The sequence below is a fragment of the Artemia sp. Qi Xiang Cuo genome, chromosome 12 (genome assembly GCF_049724085.1).
Source record: "Artemia sp. Qi Xiang Cuo chromosome 12, ASM4972408v1, whole genome shotgun sequence".
NCBI classification, from domain to species: domain Eukaryota; kingdom Metazoa; phylum Arthropoda; class Branchiopoda; order Anostraca; family Artemiidae; genus Artemia; species Artemia sp. Qi Xiang Cuo.
Window position 1 is genome coordinate 15,538,444 of NC_142805.1, and position 13,311 is coordinate 15,551,754.

A 13,311-nucleotide genomic window follows, 5' to 3' on the forward strand; every position below is an offset into this window, starting at 1 on the left:
TACAACTGGTTTGTGCAGAAAAACAAACATTTTGGCCTAAATACAACAAAAAAGCTATCAAGCATAGAGGCTACGAGAAAGGGAATCAACTTAAAATTATCGAAAAAGTTTGTGCACAATCTTTTATATTCTGAAGACAGGTTGCCACGTGACATTTTTCATATTTGAGCATAAAAGCAGTAGGTTAAAAGTGAAATACTATTATAGGCAATGGTTCGGAAGCTTCATTTGGATTTGATTTTGATGTTGGATAAAAATTCGGTCATTTTTATAGAAACTGCATTAGTTTCACGGAAAACATCTTTCAGCGTACATTAATTTTAAATGAAAAGTGTTAAATGCAAATTCATTTTGGTTTTTATGTTGGATAAAAATTCGTTCATTTTTATAGAAACTGCAATAGTTTCACGGGAAGCATCTTTCAACGTGTTTTAAGTTTTAAAAAAAGCATTCATTGAAAATCAAATTTGATTTGATATTGGATAACAATCCATCCATTCTTATAGAAACTGCAATAGTTTCACGGAAAATATCTTTCAGTGTATTTTAAGTTTAAATGAAGAGTATCAAATGCTAATTCATTTTGATTTCGCTGTTGGATAAAAATTCGTTCATTTTTATAGAAACTGCAATAGTTTCACGGGAACTATGTTTCAGCGTGTTTTAAGTTTAAATGAAAAGTATTCAATGAAAATAAATTTGATTTTGATGTTGGATAAAAATCCATCTATTCTTATAGAAACTGCAATAGTTTCACGGAAAACATCTTCTGATTTAATACGTTCAATAAACTAGCTAGTGTCGATAACCGGACATAGAGTACCAGTGGGAAAGCCGCATCGTGTCTCTGAACAAGCATAGAGAACGATTGTTAGAGCCGTAAGCATATACCATGTCGTTCTATGAAACGTAAAAATCTAAGTGTCAGAGTGAATTGAATTTAGGTTAAATAGATTATAGATGGCAGCACACCGGCTCAGACACACAGTCATAGTGAGAGAGACATGCAAAAAGTTGGGTTAATCTAGGTTCACTTAGAGTGGCGTCACTCTAAGTGAACCTAGATTAACTCAACTTTTTGCTTGTCTCTCTCACTATGACTGTGTGTCTGAGCGGGTGTGCTGCCATCTATAATCTATCTAACCTAAATTCAATTCACGAACCTAGATTAACCCAACTTTTTGCATGTCTCTCTCACTATGACTGTGTGTCTGAGCTGGTGTGCTGCCATCTATAATCTATCTAACCTAAATTCAATTCGAAGTTAGGGAAACAACGTATTTCTCTAACTTCCTCTTGTACCACGGATAGATCCTTCCCTTCATCACAGAACGGGGTATCACTCTATCACATTAACCTAGTTTGTTTATAACGAATAATGTATTGCTCCACATGTCTCTAATGTAGGCATACATATTGTAGTTGATATGCCAGTGATAACAAGAGACTTCTCTACGATATGTAGTCAGCAATAGAAACGTATATTCAAAAATCACCCCACATGATGACTTCTTCAAGCCAATGAATTCGCAATCGAAAACACCATACATCCTTGAAGTTAGCTTTTCAAGCTACATAAAATTGTAATTTGGACCTGTATTTTATATTCAAAGACTGAATATGTTAAGCTCTAACCCGGAGATCTCAATCTCGCATATCCATATCGAGTACGATTGCTATAGCCGTAAGCATATTTCCTATCATTTTAAGGTATGTAAAAAGAAGTTGAATAATTTTGAAGTCCCCCCCTTCAAAAAAAAGTGCTACTACAAACATTATTTTTCTAATAGTAAAAATCACGACTAACATTTCTATATCATTCTCATTTTGAATTTTGAGAATATTAAATGTAATTTTCTTTTGTTTTAAGTATGTTCCATGTCATTCCAAGAGATGTAAAAAAAAAGAGGTGAAAAAAAACACCATGTTAAAAAAATAAAAAAAGTAAAAAAACTAAAAAAAAGTATAAAAAAATGGGGGGAGGGGGCCAAAAAGTTGGGGGAGGGGGCCCCTTGGCGGTTGGGGGTATGGAGACCTTTGGAGGTTGAGGTCCTTGGTGGATTGGGTCATTGGTGCTAACGATCCTTGACGATTCATACTCATAATCGTCTCACTACTTGATTTCAAAGGATTTCTAATTTCTGTTTGTTTCAGGCTTCACCCATTCTTCCATAGAAATAAAGGTTATTTTAAAGCCTATTATAAAAAATTTTCATATTGTTTTAACGTGATATGATACTTATTCCATTTCGGTGTCATAGTTCATTTTTAGGATGATATTTATCATGGAATTATAACAATAAAGATATTTTAATGCATTACTTCGTCTTTGTTTCCATTATTTTTTTAGGGTACGATGTCAACTCCAGAGGAAACTCAAAACTTGTTTCCCGTTTTTGCAAAAATTCAGAACTGAAGTGGAAAATTTTTATTTTCTTTTGAAAAAAAAATTTAGAATTGATCTGTAACTTTTTTTTTCTTTGAGAAAATTCAGAGGGGGGGGGGGTTGAACTTTTTCTTCACTTTATTGAGAAAACTGAGAATTAAAGAGCAACTTTCTATCTTCAGAAGAGAACTTGAAAACTTTTACACCTCCTTGAGAAAACGCAGAATTCAAAAAGAACTCTTTATCTTAATGGCGAATAGTCACAATCAAAGTATAACTGTTCCTATCTTCTGCTGAAAAATTTAGAACAGAACGTTATGGATGTTATTATTTCTTAAAACTATAACCCAACTTTTTATAAAAAAAAATCAAATGTTATTAATAAAATCAGATGTATTTTAAAGTGGGATGTCCATATTTCTGAAAACTAAACCCCAACTTTATTAAAAAATCTGCAAAAATGTACCCAATTATTAAAATCAGATGTATTTTAAACATGTATGTTCGCATTTCTGAAAATTAAAACCCAACTTTATTAGAAAATCAAATATTATTAATAAAACCAGACATACACCCACGAAAGGTTAGGAAATCTAGCTCAGAAAAGTTCCGATTTTTCAATTTTTTAATAATTTTCTTTTAGGAATATGAAATGCTAGAAAGTGCAAAGATAATATTTAGAAGGATATTCATTTTTCAACAACAGCAAAATAAATCATTCTAATACCCTACTTGTTGCCAAAAGGAAGGCTCGAATGCAAAGTAAAATTTTCTCTAAGTTGCTTAGCAAGCAAACACTCAACTAGAAAACATTTTTTTTAAAGAAAAAACAAAGCAATATAAGAAGGAGGGAAGAAGAAAGGCTGATAACTTCAATAGCAAAACTGGTTATAGACAAAGTAGACAAAGCACAAAATTTAACACACTACTTGACTGCATGGGCCCTTCAGATAACTCCATAAAAACGAATAACGATCAACAAATATAGTTTTCTTCACTATGAATTAAGTATTTTATTTATTAGAACTGTTTTAAAAGTTAATCAAAATAGGGAAATAAACCGAGGTCCAAAAAAAGTAATTGCAATATACACAAGGGAATCAAGTAAGTCTCAGTTTATTAACCGTTTCAGCTAATTATTAAACCAGGTTCTGCTCTTGTAAAGACAAATTCTCAATTATGTTTAAATGTTGAGAAAAAGATTCCCCTATAGTAATAGTAATGGTAGTTTATTTGTAACCAAAATCTTGTTGGATTTAATGCATTTTAGGAATTTAGCCACGTTGTACAGGTCCTTGACCGCCTTAAGGTCTGTAAAATTTTATCACGTAGCTTACACATTAACTTCTTCCTCGGGTTAATCATCAATTAGAATAGACAATTAATTGAAAACAGAAATTATTCCTTCCCATAGGCATACGGAAGGGGGCAGAGGGGGCATCTTCCCCCTAGGAATTCAAATTTACACCGGACATGGCTGATAAGCAGATGGTTGAAAAAGCAGCTTAAAAAAGTTAGATGGCTAAAAAAGTAGTTGATAGAAGGTAGATGGTTGAAAAAGCTGGAAATAAACAGCTGGGATGACAGAATAAAAGTCAAACAAGAAGCAATTATCCATAATGGCTTGGAAAGACTTAGCTCTAATCCAAGAAGATTGATTAATGCTGAAGCTTATTGATGATTTATGATTTTGGGTGATTACTTATTAATAAAGATTTCATAGGTATGATAGAACTTGCTGGCAATGTAAGGTTTTGTGAACTGCCAATATAACTTCAGCCCCCCGCCCTTCATCACAGAATCGGCTGCCCCCCTAGAGAAGAGCCTACGTATGCCCATGTCCCTACCCCCTCATATATTTGATTTTGAAGCTACAGAAAACACGAGAATTACTAGGATCGATATTTGGGGAGGAATCGGGGTAAACAAAATTCTCTCATTTCACAAAAATCCAAAAATAATTTAGTTAGTTCGGTAGAATGAGGCCTTGCATTGTCGTGCAATAGCAGAACTTTTCTTTTGTCCCTTTCTTTTAGGGGTCATGTGAATTGTTTCGAAACGACAACCATTTTGCGATTTGATAGTGTCTCATACATCAAGGTACTCGGTTAATATTTGGCGCTTAATATACTAATAACAGTTGCCATAATCCTTCGTCCTGCCACCGTCAGTTTTTCTGATTTAGAACAGGGTCTCCTTTTTTCTCATGATCACTGTGTCTCCTTTATCTCATGTTTGATTTATCTGCCCCTTTTTCTTCATTAATTAAAAAAACTTTTTCCACAAAATAAGTTTTTCAAAGAAAATTAAAGAACTCCATTAAACAAAAAATGAGCAAAAATAAAATCAAATAACCTACCAATCGTGAAACTACCACAAATCAGCATCAATAAATAAATGAAACCCAAAACGAACAGAAATTAAAATAAGTTCGGCGCAAAACCCCTATGCCTTCCCAAGGCCAGAACAAAATTTGCACTTTACTGAAAAAATTTAAATGTTTTTACTTTTATATTTTTAATAAATCAAATAATTCTAACATTTGGATTACTAAATATCAGTATATGTGTATTAAACTGACAATGCATATTCATTTGTATTTTTTCAGTAAAGTACAAATTTATTTGCATTTTACACTTTACCCACATCGTTCTTTACTTAGACAGCGCTATCGCGCTGCCTATGATGCATTGTCTAATATCTTTTTCTCCGTAGTATATCTGATTCTTTTTCTTTTTGGTTTATCACTTTTTTTTGTAAGATTAAACAGTTGCCTATACAGGGGTGACAATTCGAGGGGCGATCAGATGAATGTAATTCTCCCTCTTGAATTTTTAAAATACTTGTTTTTGATATTTCTTTGAGAAACAAAAAACAAAAGTCCCCTCCCCCTCTCTAGGTTTTGAAAAAAAACCTTTTACGTATCTTCATACAAAAGAATGAAATCCTCCTCCTACATTTTCGAGAACTAGCACCTTTCTGCCAAGGTCTCATCACCTATGTCAGTTCGTTGAATTAATGCATGGAACTCATTTTGAAGAAGGTGAAAACTTCGCAAGGACCTTTTTAAGAGAAGACGAGCCAGCTTAAAGACCTGGTTGAAATTGATAGAAGGTGAGAAGCTTCGGGAATGTTCATTGCGCTACCATTCCTTATTGCATTCAATTCAGTTTAATTCAATTTATTCAAATGCAGATTTGGATCAGGAGCAGGTTTCAGCCTTACACAAACCGGTGTCTCGAATACCAAACCATTTGTGGTTTATTTTACATATTTTTTTCGGATTGAGATGATGGATCTTCCTTAAAGAGATTTATCCTATTAAAAATCCATTACCAGGTTCCTTTTTACAACTAGAGGAAATTTTAAAAAAAGGGTCTGTAATTGAGCTTCATGCGTCATTTGTCAATATCTGCTAAAGCATATACCGGTCGTGATAATAGCTGAATTATGACTGAAATCTGAGAGGCTTGACTGTCGAGTCAGAAACCTGTCTGCTAAGACATATACCAGTCATGATAATAGTTGAATGACCGTGGTAACTCAATGTGCCATTTAAACTGCACCGTATATTCATGCCTCTGATCAAATTACCATATATGGAGTACCCTCTGTATCCGCTCTCTCTGATTGGCCCCAAAAATGGGTGTTGCCTCAGAAACCCGTCTGGTAAGACATGTACCGTCTGTAGCAATAGGTGAATGTCCCTGGTAAGCCAATGTACCGGTTAAACTGGACACATATCCATGCCTCAGGTGTAGGGTTCAGATCAATAGGTGCATGGTAGAGGTAAGACATATTACGCAAGCACGGGTGAAACTGTATACGCTATCACTACTTAAATACTGAAAGAACTTTTTCCGTTTGTAGATTTCGCCTCCGTATAAAAGAATTTCCTGTGAGGAGAGGGCATCCTTTTAACAGCAGAAGCACAAGTAAAACCTTATTTTATCTGTACATTTAGTCATATTCTTTTAAATGCTCTTTCTCTGGTTCTTTCAAATATGGCTGTAAATTGTTTCGACTTTTCTATCAAAAATATGAGAAAGGTCAACTCTATGAAGTTTTATCATAAGCTATATTTTGATTTAAATGAATCCTAATTCTACTTCATATTCAAATAAATCATAAATAATTTCTATAGCAATATTATAACCTAGCTGCCTCCATTATATGACCTGAAAGGATAAGTAACAACTAATTAAACAAACTAAGATAGGTCATAACCATGGACAAGAAGTCTATAGAGCTGTGGGACTCACAGACACATATTTACATGCGCTGCTAGTGGTAGGATATTAAGGGGTCAGGTTTGATGCTAGGGGGCGGACAGGGTTGGCTGTGTGAAATCTTTACACTGGAGCATTGTTTTCACGAATCTCAGTGTATTTATACACAACTAGCAGCGCATCCAAAAGATCCAGGATCAAATATCCCCTATTTTCTTCATAGGTAAACCTTACATGTCACAGTAATTTTTTTCCCTTAGGAATATTTTGAACGAAAATAGCTTTTCCAAATTTTATCTGGTACATTTGAGGAAAAAAGGTGTAAGGGAGGGGGGGCTTTCAAAACTTTTTACTCTTTAAAGGCTACGTGATTACTAGTCAAATGAGCTGTTTTTAGAAAATGAGGAGTTCTTAGAAAAAGGCCCAATAAAACATTAAAGCCTAATGGTCTTTATGACAGTTGGTTTTCTATTGTCCAAAACTTAGTAGCAGAAAAAAATTAACTAAAAAAACTAAAATAACTTTACATAAGAGATAACCATTAACAAGCAGTATATAGAGCCATCCTCCCATTTGCGCTACAAATGGGAGGATCTTAGGGGGTCGGGTTTAATGTTAAGGTGTGGGTGGACGGGGTTGGCTGTGCAAAACCTTCCAGTTGGTGGCCCTGTTTCACTGATCTTATTGCAAAACTAAAAAAGAAATAAAACATCTAAACCTTATTGCCTTAATGGCAATAAGGAAATCCTTTTATATGGAGGCAAAATCTACAAACAGAAAAAATTTTTTTAGCATCTAGAAAGAATTATATAATCGTTGCAGTATATAAACCTTTCTTCCCATTTGCGCTGCAAATGGGAGGATATTAAGGGGTCGGGTTTAATGCTAAGGGGTGTGCGGGTGGTGCTGGTTGTGCTCAACAAAATGAGGACTTTTTAGAAAAAGACCCAATAAAACATTAAAGCCTTATGGTCCTTATGACCTTCGGTTTTATATTGTCTAAAACTTAGTAACAGAAAAAAAATAATTAAAAAAATTAAAATAATTTTACAACAGAGATAACCATTAACATGCAGTATACATAGCTATCCTCCCATTTACGCTACAAATGGGAGGAGTGAGTCGGTTTTAATGCAAAGGGACGGGCGGACGGAACTGGCTGTGCAAAACCTTCCAGTTGGTGGTCTTGTCTTCACTGATCTTATTGCACAACTGAATAAACAATAAAACATCGAAACAAAACAAGCAAAATCTACAAACAGAAAAAATTCTTTTAGTATCTAGAGAGAATTATATAATCGTTGCAGTATATAGAGCTATCCTCCCATTTGCGCTACAAATGGGAGGAGGGGGTCGGATTTAATGCTAAAGGGCGGGCGGACGGGCCATGCTGTGCACAACCTTCAAGGTGGTGGACCTGTTTTTACTAATCTTAATGTACAACTAAAAAACAATCACACGTAGAAACCTTATTGCCTTTATTGAATTTATTTTTCTTTTGTCAAAAGCTTAGTAACATAAAATAAATGATTTAAAAAACTCAAATAACTTTATACAAGAGATAAACATTCACGAGCTGTATATAGAGCTATACTCCCATTTGCGGATATCAGGGGATCGGGTTTAATGCTAAGGGGTGGCCGGGCAGGGCTGTCTGTGCACAACAAAATGAGTAGTTTTTAGAAAAATACCCAATAAAACATTGAAGCCTTGTGGTCTTTATAACCTTTGGTTTTCTATTGTCTAAAACTTAGTAACAGTAAAAAATTAATTTAAAAAAAAACTAAAAAAAACTTTACAAAAGAGATAACTATTAACAAGCACTATATAGAGCTATCCTCGCATTTGCGCTACAAATGGGAGGATATCAGGGGGTCGGGTTTAATGATAAAGGGTGGGCGGACGGGGCTGGCTTTGCACAACCTTCCCGTTGGTGGCCCTGTTTTCACTAATCTTAGTGCACAACTAAAAAATAATAAAGCATCGAAACCTTAGTGCCTTTATGACTTTTAGTTTTCTATCGTCTAAAACTTAGTAACATAAGAAAATTAATAAAAAAAAAACTAAAATAACTTTACACAAGAGATAACCATTCTAAAAGCAGTATATAGAGCTATCCTTCCATTTGCGCTGCAAACGCAAGGAAATTAGGGGTCGGATTTAATACTAGGGGGTGTGTCATTTGAGCCCCGTCCAAAGTTTATACGACCACCTCTTCCATTAAAATCTTATATGCCCCCGCAGCATAAGTTAAAGACCCTCCCCTGGGCTCTGGGAGGGGGGGGGTTGTTGACCCTTAAGTTTTTGTTATCTGATCGTTGGACTACTTCAAACAAACTGGCAACAAGAGCGGATCCAGGATTTTTTGTTCAGGGGGGGGGGGTTACCCGATATTTACAGGTATTTACCTGTAAAAATACCTTTACAGGTATTTTTTAGACTAATTTTCGACTCGGTTAAAAATTTCGAGGGGGGGGGGGGTTCAAACCGGGTAACCCCCCCCCCCCTGGATACGGCCTTGACTGGCTATCTCAAAATTTTAATCGGATGCATTTGAAAAAAACAGCGTGTGTGTGGGGGGATGCCCTCCGATCTCTTTTGGCTTATAAAAAGAAAACAAGAAATTCCAATATCCAATCAAATGAGCCACTTCTGAAGTTTATACGACCTCTCCTTACATAAAAACCTTATATATCCCAGGGCATAACTTAAAACCCTTGGCCCCGGGCTCTGGGGGTTGGTGCCAACCTCTAAGTTTTTATTATCTGATGTTTGAACTATTTTTAACAAAATGGCTATCTCAAAATATTTATTGGGTGGGTTTTGGGATATAAGGGCGTGGAGGGGGGGGGCGGGGCTAATTGCCTTTACGTCTCTCTTGACTCTATAAAAGTGAACTAGAACTTTCAATTTTAAATCGAATGAGCCCTCTCTGAAGTTTATACGAGCATTCCTTCTGGAAGAACCCTTCCAGAGGAACCTCCCATCTGCGCTGCAAATGCGAGGATCTTAGGGGGGTAAGATTTAATGCTAGTGGGCTTGTCATTTGAGTCCCCTCCAAAGTTTATACGACCACCTCTTCCATTAAAACCTTATATACCCCCGCTGCATAAGTTAAAGCCCCTCCCCTGGGTTCTGGGGGGGGGGGGGTATGTCGACCCCAAAGCTTTTGTTATGTGTTCGTTGGACTACTTCACAGAAACTGGCAATCTCAAAATTCTGATCGGAGGCATTCGGAAAAAAGTGTTTGTGGGGGGGGGGGGAGATGCCCTCCGATCCCTTTTGGCTCATAAAAAGGAAACAACAACTTTCAACATCCAATCAAATGAGCCACTTCTGTAGTTTATATGACCTCTCCTTACATAAAAACATTATATCCCGGGCATAACTTAAAACACTTGGTCCCGGGCTCTGGGGGTTTGTGCCAACCTCGAAGTTTTTATTATCTGATGTTTGAACCATTTTTAACAAAATAGCTATCTCAAAATTTTTATTGGACGGGTTTTGGGAAATAAGGGAGTGATAGGGGGGGGGGCTAATTGCCCTTCATTCTCTTTTGACTTTATAAAAGTGAACTAGAACTTTCAATTTTAAATCAAACGCCTGCCCCCGGGCCCTGGGGGGTTGTGACGACACCTAAGTTTGTGTTATCAGACTTTTCAGCAATTTTTAACTTAATGGCTATTTCAAAATTTTGTCGGATGCATTTAGGGGAGAAGGGGCGTGGGGGGGGGGAAAGGCTAGTTTACCTCCAATCTCTTTTGACTCTAAAAAACTGAATTATAACTTTCAATTTCCAATCAAATGAGCCATCCCTTTACGTTCTCTTTAAGTTTTTACGAGCATTCCTTCAATAAGAACCATATATTCCCCCAGGGCATAGCTTACAACGCCTGCCCTCGGGCATGGGGGGCTGTGTCAACCCCGGAGTTTTTGTTATATGATCTTTGAACTATTTTAAAAAAAAGCTATCTAAAAGTTCTTATCGGATGGGTTTGACGAAAAACAAAGGCGTTGAGGAGGGGGGCTAGGTGCCCTCCAACCTCTTTCGACTCTTAAAAATTGAACTAGAACTTTCAATTTCCAATGAAATGAGCCCTCATTAAAGTTAATACGAGCATCCCTTCCATAAGACCCATATATGTCCCAAGGGAATAACTTACAACGCCTGCCCCTGGGCCCTGGGGGTTCGTATCAATACCGAAATTTTTTTATATGATCTTTGAACTATTTTTAACAAAATAGCTATCTTAAATTTTTTTTTGGATACATTCGGAAAAAATGAGTTGTTTTTGGGGGGGGGGGAAGCTGGTTACCCTCCAATATCTTTTGACGCTTAAAAAGTGAACTAAAACTTTAAATTTTCAGTAAAATGAGCCCTCTCTGAAGTTTATACGATTATTCCTTCCATAAGAACCATATATGCCCCCAGGGCATAACTTATAACCCTTGCCCGTGAAGACTATGGGGGAGTGTCCTCCTCAAACATATAAATTCCAGAACTTTCAACTACATTGAACAAAATGGTTATATCAAAATTTGATTGGATGTGTTTGGGGAAAGGGTGGACGTGGAAGGGGTTTCAGTTGCCTTAGAATCACTTTCGACTATTAAAAAGGGAACTAGCCATTTAAATTTCTAGTCGAACGAGCCCTTTCTGAAGTTTCTACGACAACGCTGTCTGTACAAAATCTTATTTCCCCCCAGGGCATAACTTATAACCCTTGCCCAGAGAGCTGTGAGGGGGGGGGTTGTCATCCTCAAAAACCTAATTTCCAGAACCTAAAACTACGTTGAATAAAATGGCTATCTCAAAATTTTGATTGGGTGGGTTTGGGGAAAAGGTGGGCGTGAGAGAAAGGTTAGTTGCCTTCCAAACGACTGTTAAAAAGAGCACTAGCCCTTTGAATTTCCAATCGAATAAGCCTTTTTTGAAGTTTCTACGACAACGGCTTCTATAAAAACCTTATATGCCCTCAGGGTATAACTTACAACCCTTGCCCTGAAGGCTGTGGGGGAGTGTCCTCCTCAAAAACATAATTTCTATCTGGAAATCAACTACACTGAACAAAATGGCTATCTAAAAATTTTTCTTGGATGTGTTTCGGGAAATGATGGGCGTTGAAGGGGTGTTAGTTGCCTTCCAATCACTTTCGACTATTAAAAAGGGCAAAGGCCCCTCCAATTTCTAATTGAATGTGCCCTTTTCTATATTTCTACGATAACTTCTTCGATACGAAGTGCCCTGCTCTAAAGGAAAAAAAATAATAAAGGATACATTGTGCCAACATCGTTCTTATATGCCCCCCGGGCACAACTTAAAACCCTTGCCCTGAGGGTTGTAGGGGAGTGTCTTCCTCAAAAATATATTTTCTATCTGGAAATCGACTACGCCGAACAAAATGGCTATCTCAAAATTTTGATTGGATGTGTTTGTGAGATTGATTGGCGTGGGGGGGGGAGGCTAGTTGCCCTCCAATCACTTTCGGCTATTAAAAAGGGCACTAGAACTCTCGATTTCCAATTGAATGAGCCCCCTTTGAAGTTTCTACGACGACCCCTTCTATATGAAGTGCATCTGGGGAAAAAAATAATTAATAATAATGATAATAAAACATTGGAGCCGTATGGCATTTACTATAGGCAACGCTATAGCGTTGCCTCTGATAGTGTTGGTTATTGAGAAGTATACAGATGTTTTCAAGAGGGATTTTCTCTGGGTGGGGGGGGGGGGGGGGTCGGAGGAGGAGATTACATGGGAGGATCTTTTAATAGAGGATTTTTCCTTGGGGGAAGGGACATTTCTATGAAGGGGGTGCCAGCTGTCCCAGCATTATTTAAAAACGATCAGAAATTAAATAAAAAAAATAAGTTTTTTCAACTGAAAGTAAGGAGCAACATTAAAACTTAAAACGAACAGAAATTATTACGTATATGAGAAGGTTCACCCCCTAATCAATACCTCGCTCTTTACGCAGCCAAAACAAAGTAAAATTAATATGCCAATTTCGTTTTAATTATTCATGTAAGGTGAGCCAAAATCAACTTGTAAGGTGTGCCCCTCCTCAACACCTCGCTCTTTACGCTAAAGTTTGATTCTGTCTCACAACTTTATTTTTTAAAATAATAAAAAAATTTAGCGTAAAGAGCGATGCGTTGAGGAGGTGACAGCCCCTTTCATATACGGAATACTTTCAGTACGTTTTAAGTTTTAATGTCGCTCCTTACTTTCAGTTGAAAAAACTTTTTTTTATTCAATAAATGATAGATCCAACAAGCTGAGCATGGCATACAATATACTTTATTATTATAACTTGAAAAGAAAAACAGACAGAGAAACAGCTTCTTACTGCAGTTATCATCTAAATTATTTCAAATTTAACTTCCTCTGAATAAAAAAGAATTGTGATGTTCTGTGGAGGCCAAGGAGAATGAAGACTATCTCTTAGGGGGTATAATATTTGTGAAATGTGGACCTAGCTGGAAATGCACCCTAAAACATCTAGGTAAGATATTTTTATAATAGTTTAGTTTAAATATTAGGTTTGGTAAAATTATGTAAGACCAGAGACAGGTAGAATTTAAATTTGTTAATAAATATTTTGTAGTGAATCTTTAGCTGACTCGTGATTTATCACTATTTCTAGTAATTTGTTATATTGTCTAAATAAGAATGAATCACTAAATCAGCGCATA